This window comes from Cicer arietinum, chromosome 1 (assembly GCF_000331145.2).
Source record: "Cicer arietinum cultivar CDC Frontier isolate Library 1 chromosome 1, Cicar.CDCFrontier_v2.0, whole genome shotgun sequence".
Taxonomy (NCBI): Eukaryota; Viridiplantae; Streptophyta; class Magnoliopsida; order Fabales; family Fabaceae; genus Cicer; species Cicer arietinum.
In genome coordinates, this window is record NC_021160.2 from 37205163 (window position 1) to 37214811 (window position 9649).

Sequence of the window (9649 nt, forward strand, 5' to 3'; positions counted from 1 at the left end):
CCTGTGATAGGCGGTACATTTACGATTTACGTTTTTTGTAAATCGTGCTGACCCGTGATAGGTAGCACCTCGGTAAATAGTACTTCGACCTGTGATAGGCGGTACATTTACGATTTACGTTTTTAGTAAATCGTGCTGACCCGTGATAGGTGGCACCTCGGTAAATAGTACTTCGGCATGTGATAGGCGGTACATTTACGATTTACGTTTTTAGTAAATCGTCCTGACCTGTGATAGGTAGCACCTCGGTAATTTAGTACTTCAGCCTATGATAGGCGGTACAATTATGATTTACGGCCCTTCGATGAGGTTTTTGATTGGAATTCCGAGTCCATGCATTTTGGCATATACGCATTGCATTAGGGTGCTTGGCACGCGAGTCGTGTTTGATTCAAGATTATGATTGAGTGTTTGAACTCAAGTTGTCATGGTGAATGTGTTATAATTGCCAAGTGTGGATGTTGTGGAATTGTGTGTAAGCGTGATTGATTGCAAAACCTTTTCGAAACTCAAATTGTCATGGTGATTGTGCTATAATTGCCAAGTGTGGATGTTGTGGAATTATGTGTAAGTGTGATTGATTGCAAAACCTTTTCGAAACTCAAGTCGTCATGGTGATTGGGCTATAATTGCTAAGTGTGATTGGTTGGATTTGTGTGTAAGTGTTGATTGATTTCAAAACCCTTTTAAAAGCTGAATTTTGCTGAATTTTGTTGTTTTTCTGCTGCTGTCTGATGTGTATTCGAATACAGACTGTTGAATTCGAATACAGACATGTTGTTTTGCTACTGACTTACTGTGTGATCGAATATAGATTGTTGTATTCGAATACAGACATGCTGTTTTTGCTGCTGAATGCTGGAACAGCCTTGTATTCGAATACAGAGATGTTGTATTCGAATACAACAGGGTTGTTTTGTTAAAAACTTCATTTTTCGACCTTGTTTATGCATGTTTGGCATATGGAAACCCTTTTAAGGTGCATGCTAAGTTGAAAGGTTTTTTTGTGCATTTAAAAACTTAAATGTTATGTGTTAATTGTTAATTTCGGTTGGTGACCCTTTACAACTATTGTGCATCGCCTTTGTATTGACTTGGGCAAGAGTGGCTTGTATGGATTCAATGATCCATGTTTCATTCAGAGTGAATGTGATTCTATTGGGGCTCAAAAATACATACAAAATAAGTTGCAGCAGGATCAAAAAGAGTGTTATCTGTTACCTTATCTCAACAAGTAAAATTCTATATAATTTATCCATTACAGGTTTATAACATAAATGTACTTAACACTTTTAACTTTTTGGACAATGTAGTTGTCATTGGCAATTGCTCGTTATTTGTCCTAAGAAGAATATTGTAGTCTTCCTATGTTCGTTGGGATGGAAACCAAATAAAAATATCATCCACATCGTCGATTTGTAAGTGTTTATTGTATTTCCGGTATATGTATTTCAAATGCACATTTAGATCTTTTTAGAAATGACTATGCTGGCCTTCTACAAATCCAATTAAACATTGTTCTGTTGGCACAAAATGGAAATGCTAAGGCACATGCAAGGTGGTAGTGAGTGAGTGTTCAATACTTACTTAGAGGATTCCTTTTTACGTGTTGCTGAGTTTAGATAATTTTTTTTTCTTTATATAAATGAAAGTTGGCTAGGGAAGACTACAAAACAAAAACATGGTAACTCTGTTTTTGAAGTTTTGGGTGTAAGAACTAAAGAAGCAATGATTTTTGGTTTGATAGTTGTGTGGGTGTTATATATATTGTTGGCTTGGTAATGGACTTGTGTGTGTCTCTCTATTTAAGTGAAGTGACCTTTTATTGGGTTTTCTTTTTTCTCTTTGTTTTTATCTTTTTTTTCTTTAGTGAAAAGGTTTAAAGTATGGAGGAGTAAAGATAAAAGGCCACTTAGGTGCTTTGTGGGAGAGACATGTTGAAGGATGTGATTATTATATAATTTTTCTTTTGAGAAAGAGATTTAGAAAAAAAAGGAGAGGCTTTTTCGTTGATTTGATTTTGTAATACCATAAAGGAGATGGAGAGAACTAGGGACTTTATGGATTTGAAGCCTTGCATTAAATTTGAAGGTATAGAGGGTTTTGTCCCAAGTTCAAGAAGCCTTGATATATAAGTAAGTTGTCGCCTAAGATACAGATTACAGAGACATATTTAGAATAAATATAACTTTCATTGTTTATCTTTTATTTAATATTTATTTTGATAATTTATTATAACTTTTTTATCTTTCATAGATGGTGTATTTTAGTCTTTTTATCATAATTCTTTCAAACAATTATATAATTGTTGTCATGAACTATTGAAATTATATCTTAAATTAGTTGTAAAGTTAAGTGTTCACTTTTAATAAATACGATATGAAAATATAATAAACTCTGATAAATGTATTTTATTTTAAATAGTTTACATATGTTTTAAAGCATATAAGAATATTTTATTTTTGTAGAGCTTTGGGTGAATATAATAAGTTGCGAAGATTAAGAAAGAATAAGCCCACATAGAGCATTTCCACTGTAAGTTGTTTAGATTATATAGATAGAATTTTAATTATAATTTATATGTCTTTATCTATATCATATTTACTCATTATAATTTACATATAATATTCAATTGTAGCGCCAAAGACAACCTAAAGGTTATGAGTGTGGTTACTACATTATGATACATATGTTGAACATTGTATCTAGTGGCCTTGTTGATTCATGCATGCGGGTATGTGATAGATTTTTTTAAAGTTAGTATTAATTAACTAATGATTTTTATGGTCACGTGATTTAGATAACTTTGTTATTTCAATGTTTATAATTCAGATATTTGGAGACTCAAAACCATTCGAAGATGAAGAAATGATGAATGTCTGACAACGTTGTGCAAACTTGATTCTTGAACTAATAGAAAATACTTGAAGCATTTGTATCATTTTAGTATCTTTAGACTATTAATAGAAGATAATGTTTTTGTTTTTAACTAGTGAATATTATTTAGCTCTAAATTTGATAACTTTGATTTTGTAAAAAAATTATGACTCATTGCCATTGATTTTTAAATGTAAAGCTTCGTATGAAGTTTTGTGTTTTATGGTTGAATGAGAAATTCTAGTTAATATGGTAATATGTGAAATTATGCGGATGCATATGTAAGGGGTGAAAGTTATGAAGAAAATAAATTAAAAAGTTAATTATTTAAATCGATTGGCTGATCAATAAAATAAACAATTTTGAATATGACTTGTTATATCTCATATTGGTTCAAATTTAACCGATGTAATAAATCAATTTTGAATTTGACTTGTTATATTGGTTCAAATTTAATCGATCTAATAAAATAATTTTGAATTTGACTTGTTATATCTCATATTGGTTCAAATTTAACCGATGTAATAAATCAATTTTGAATTTGACTTGTTATATTGGTTCAAATTTAATCGATCTAATAAATTAATTTTGAATTTGACTTGTTATATTGGTTCAAATTTAACCGATCTAATAAATCATTTTTGAATTGGACTTGTTATATTGGTTCAAATTCAACTGATCTAATAAATCATTTTTGAATGTGACTTGTTACATATATCATTTTAGCTAATTTAATAATTAACTATTTATTACAACGCTTGATGTTAGATCAGACAAGAAACCGATCTAACAAGTACATAGGAATTGATCTAATAAGGTTTAATTGCACTAGTGATCATGTTCAATCACCAAGTCTACAGTTCTTCCTTTATTTTCTTCTAAAGATTTATCCCATTTTTTTTGGCAATTTCTATAGCAGAATCTTCCATATTATATCACATTCTCACATTAAATAAACAAAAATAATATAGTTTATATCTTTTACCATAAAAATAATATTGTTTACTCAACCACAATAATATTTGTTATATATATATATATATATATATATATATATGAGAGAAGTCTAAAATCATGAATTAAAAATAATGACTAAAATTAAAGCACAATAATATTGTTTACCTCCACTAGTTACAAATATCAATGTTGTATTAATGATTCTTTTATATATATGTATGTATTTGCGCGCGTGAGTGTTATTGCAAAGATAAATATGCATAAACAATAAAGAATATAATTAGACAAAAAGAAAAGTAAATCTGTCATTTAAAATACAATTTTTTAAATCAACATCAATCAAATTATTATCTTAAGTATTAAAACAGATAGAATTTTTAACTTAATCGTCGTTCAAATAAACTTCAAGAAATGATTCATGGTCTACCTAAAAATTTGAATATATAAAGTAAAATACTAATAAATGATTTAACTATTACGAAATTTTTATTTGTATTTATATATTAATGTTCACAACTTTGCAAAATTTACAAAAGGAAATATGATGAGCGTGTCAAAAATTGATCATGTTGAGGTAAAAAAATTATTGTTTTTAAAGATTAAAATTAGCAATATGGTTTGATTTTTATGACATTAATAAAAATTCTAATTTGATCCAATCTAATAAAATAAAATTTAAATTAAATTAATTTTTGATCCATTCGATTTACAATTCATGATCGACCTAAAAATTTGAATATATAGACATAGTAAAGTACTAATAATTGATTTATTTATATATTAAAGTTCACAACTTTGCAAAATTTACAAAAGGAAATATGATGAGCGTGTCAAAAATTTAATTTGATCCAATCTAATAAAATACAATTTAAATTAAATTAATTTTTTATCCATTCAATTTACAATTATAAATTTTTCATAAATACTGATATTGTAAAAGCCTCAATAAAATATAGATTTGATGTAATATTTAATATAACATATAATAAATATTAACATTAAAAATTAACAATGATCAATTATATTTAAAACATATAAGATAGTAATTATTATATATTTAACTAAACTAATAAATATTATTACATAATAAAAATGCAATTAAAATAATAGAAAAAACAAAATCGAAAATCTATGAGAGTGTCTTGCTCAAAACAAAAGCAAAAAAATCGGAGGGTGGATAAATAATTCGATTTGCATGCATCAAGTTCCTAAAATATATTCAAAAAAAAAAAATAAACGAAAATTTTATATTTGTAAAATTAGATTAAAAAAAAGATCGATAGAAAATACGATTTGTGCTTGACGAAATAAAAAATCCAATTTGATTGAATAAATTATAATTTTGACATACCATAGCGTTGTTTTAAGATGTGAAAATATAGAAAAATGAAATAAACCCATGCTTCTTTGACATCAGAAATAGGGGTGGTTGGGGTTGAAGATTTGGCATCTCAGAAACATCTTAGAATGGAAAAGATGGTTTTGGTCCTTTGGCTCCTTGTTTTTTCTAGCACTGATCTAATCCTACGTGGCTTCCACCATAGTTTCTCAAACAATATTAAAACACTACTTATCTCTGAAATCTCCATCATATTTCCACTCTTTCTTTTTGGTCTCACTTACATTGAATTGTTTGATTCAGATTCTCAAGCTTTTTATACACTTATCTAGTAACCTTTTTGTTTACAATAATATTTGTTATAGATGAGAGAAGTCTAAAATCATGAATTTAAAAATAATGACTAAAATTAAAGCACACTAATATTGTTTACCTCAACCACTTTCAAATATCAATGTCGTATTGCATACTTTATAGCAGCAGATGGAAAAGCTTTCAGAACAGATTTGATGACAAAGGAGAAAATTGGAATAAGATTATTCCCCGATTGCATAGTTTGGACAAAGGTCATTGGTAGTAGTCTCCCAAATAAAGATATTGTTGTGGGTATGGATGTTTATTCAGCAGCAAATAGGCTTCAAATTCTCCATACGTAAATCAAATTTAAACGAGAATTTAAACCTTATTCAGGAATATTAAAGTTATATTCCCTTTCTGAAGTTCCTGCTATGAAGAAATCAAGTCCAAACTGCTCAAACTTTGTGCAGACAGTCATGAAAAATTCTCTCATCCAAAACCTTTATGGACAAGCAAATTATTTTTTGTCCAACAACTTCCTTTCGAGCTCAATGAAGATATCAATCCAACCAAAGCTACTCATCCAAGAAGTTCATCAGATTTTGCTTTGGCCTGGAAGAATGCAACCAGTTACTCAAACAAGGTCTCATAAAACCCACAAAATCTGAATGGGCTTGCCAAGCATTTTATGTTGGAAAGAGATCTGAAAAAATAAGAGTGAAAAAGAGGTTAGTAATTGATTATAAAATCTCTTAATCATTTTCTAAAAGATGATAAATTCCCCATTCTGAAAACCTCTTCATTAAACATCTTCCTCAAAGATGCTCAGATCTATTCCAAGTTTGATATGAATTCAAGATTTTGGCAATTGGGTGTTGATCCTAAGGACCATTACAAAACAACGTTCTCCATTCCTAATGCCCAATACCAATGGACAATATTACCATTTGGGCTCAAGGTAGCTCTCTCACTATTTCAAAAGGCCATGACTAGAATTGTTGAGCCCATTCTCAATAGTATCCTCATCTATATCGATGATGTGTTTTTATTTTCAAAAGATGAAAAGGCTCATAAACAGTTATTGGACCGATTTTCCCAAATAGCCCAAAGCCATGGAATGATTCTCTCTGAAAAGAAGAGTCAATTAGCCCAACAAAAATCGATTTTTTAGGAATGCATTTCTCTCAAGGGATATATCAACCTCAACCTCATATTGCTCAAGAATTGTTAAATTTTCCTGATGAAAATCTCACCATTAAACAAATCCAGCAATTTCTTGGTATAATCAATAATATCAAGAATTTCATACCAAAGCTTGCAAAATACACAACTCCACTATCACAATTACTCAGGAAAAATCTTCCACCATGGGAAACGAAGCATATTGAAGTCGTCAAAGCCCTGAAAAAGGTTTCACAAACTCCACCTGCCCTGAAAATTCTTGGAAATTGTAAAAGAATTCTACAAATTGATGTCAATGGTCATTATCGGGGTGCATTCCTGATAGAAGAAATTAATGGAGTAAAGCATTATTGCGGTCATGCTAGTGGTCAATTCAAAGAAGCTGAGAAACTTTACCACACCACTTACAAGGAAGCACTTGCAGTCAAATAATCTATGGCCTCCAAAATCACTCCATAGCTTTGCCACTCTTTGGATGTTCTTCTGATTCACTGTTGGTCATTACCAATAAAGAAGAAGATATACCATCCATTGTTCAGATCCCAAGGAGAATCACAAGGGAGGAATTAGCTCAACTAATTCCCCTGGAATGGATAACAAACTATGAAAAATTACATCATGACAGAAGACCAATACAATCTCAAGAAGCCACCTTCAGGAGATCCACTGATAAGTCAGTCAAAACAATTTTCAAAGAACCAGATGAAGGATCAAGTTCGGCCTCTCCTATTTTTCAGACTATGATGATACAACCAATACTCAAAGAAGATTGGTGTCCTATTCATGTTGTCACTGCTAGAGGAGAACCTATCTATACTGACAAGATAGATGATCATTTTATTTGGAATGTAGATCCCAGTAAGTGCGACCCATGATGTGATTGTTGGATGCATGATAATGATATTGACATAGATATCATCATCCCTAAAAGCAAACGGGCGTGCATACCATCTCCTCCACCAAGTAAAAAATCAGATCCTGATAACGGTCCATGGGTAGGAATCCGTGATAAAAAGAAACCTTTTCTTATCTATAGAGAAGCACTTAAAATCCTCAAAAAAGAAAAGCTCTTGCCACCTAATGACCCTACTATTGTTAATTGGTCACCTTCAGACTATTGTAAACCTTTAAACCCTCCAAAAAATACCAAACCAATCCCTTGTTTTATGTTCTCAACTTCAACATCAGAATATGACCAACAATTCCCTGCTCTAGAAAGAAAAGTGGACCCAATTACAAACAGGTCATCCAAACCTTTCATACAATCCAATGAAGTTCAACCTGATGGAAAACTTAAACCTCTAACCCTAGCGGAAGAAGTTCTAAATTGGCAATCAGAAAACATGGTTGCTCAAAATGACACTCTCCAGAATCTAAACAGAAATGTGAATAAAATTACTGAAAAAATAGACGAAACCAATGAAATTCTCAATGTTTTGTCTCAAAAAATGCAAAAACACTACAGAACCTTAAAAGCTCAAGTCTCTCAGTTGGATCATGACTTAAGAAGGATGTTAGAAGAAATAACTTTTGGCCAAGATTTTGACCGAAAAGAAAGAGAAATCAGAAAGTTACAAAGCCAAGTAAAAGAGATTGATGATTTCTTGAGAGCTTCCAAAGAAGAAAAACCTAAACCTGTTGAAGATATTTTCTTTAACCCTCCTAACTTTCCTACTTATTTCACACGACCACGAAAGCCATCTCCTCTATACCCTACCTATGGTACATTCAAACAAGACGAATTACACATATTATAAAATACTACTGTTGTCCTTATTCTTGACAATGAATTCATTGGTGATATGGAGATATTTGAAAGAAAAAGCATACAAGAATTCTTTGAGATGAGACTTTGTTCTCTTAGAGTCAAAGATCTTGAAAAACATTATCAAAGAATGACCCAGAGATATTATGTCGTCAATGGATTTAATGATCATAGTCTAAAAAATACATATATCTCCTCACTACCCCAATAATTCCAACCAGAAATCCTTAGGATGATAGCAACAACTAAGAAAGATATTAAAGCCACGAGTCTCAGCCAGATACATCAAATAACATTGGAGGCACTTGAAAAGCTATGTAGATTGCACCAACATTTCTCAGAAATTGTAGAACAAAAATCCAAATTCACAAAGGCATGCAAAAACCCTTATCTGGAAATCAAGTGCAAAGATAACAAATGCATCTGTTCAACGGAAAAGAAACATCATCGGCGAAGATACATTAAACTTTCTAGAATCTTCAAAAAGGAAAGAAAAAGGAAAGCTTTGAAGTTCTTTAAAAGGAAGCAAATTAGAGGGAAAAAAAATCAAAGATGTTTTGTTTGTGAAGAAAATAGACATTTTTCTAAGAGATGTCATAATAAAACCAACAAAGCCGCAAAGTTGATCAACTCCCTTCAACCTCTAGAAGGAGATCTAGAATCCTTGCATTCTGAACAAAGCTCTGCCGATGAAGAAACAATTTTTACTCTTCAAAACTCTTCCTCATATGACTCTTCTTCTGATGAAGCATTCTTTGTGGAATTAGGAGATGATAGATGTTTTCCTATTTACTCATTCAAAGAAGTAAGAAGTACTTTACTTACTCCTCCTCTCCCTTGTGTTGAAATCAATGTCCTCGTCTCAAACTTTTCCCATCCCAAGAAAGTTATAGCCTATATGGATACTGGTGCCCAAACAACAATGATCAACCCAAGCATCCTCCCTACACAAGCTTGGGTGAAACATGCTGCATACTTTGTGGCAGCAGATGGAAAAGCTTTCAGAACAAATTTGATGACAAAGGAGAAAATTGGAATCAGATTCTTCCGCGAATGCATAGTTTGGACAAAGGTCATTGGTAGTAGCCTCCCAAATGAAGATATTGTTGTGGGCGTGGATGTCTATTCAGCAGCAAATAGGCTTCAAATTCTCCCTACAAGAATCAAATTTAAACGAGAATTTAAACCTTATTCAGGAATATTAATGTTATATTTTTTTTCTGAAGTTCCTG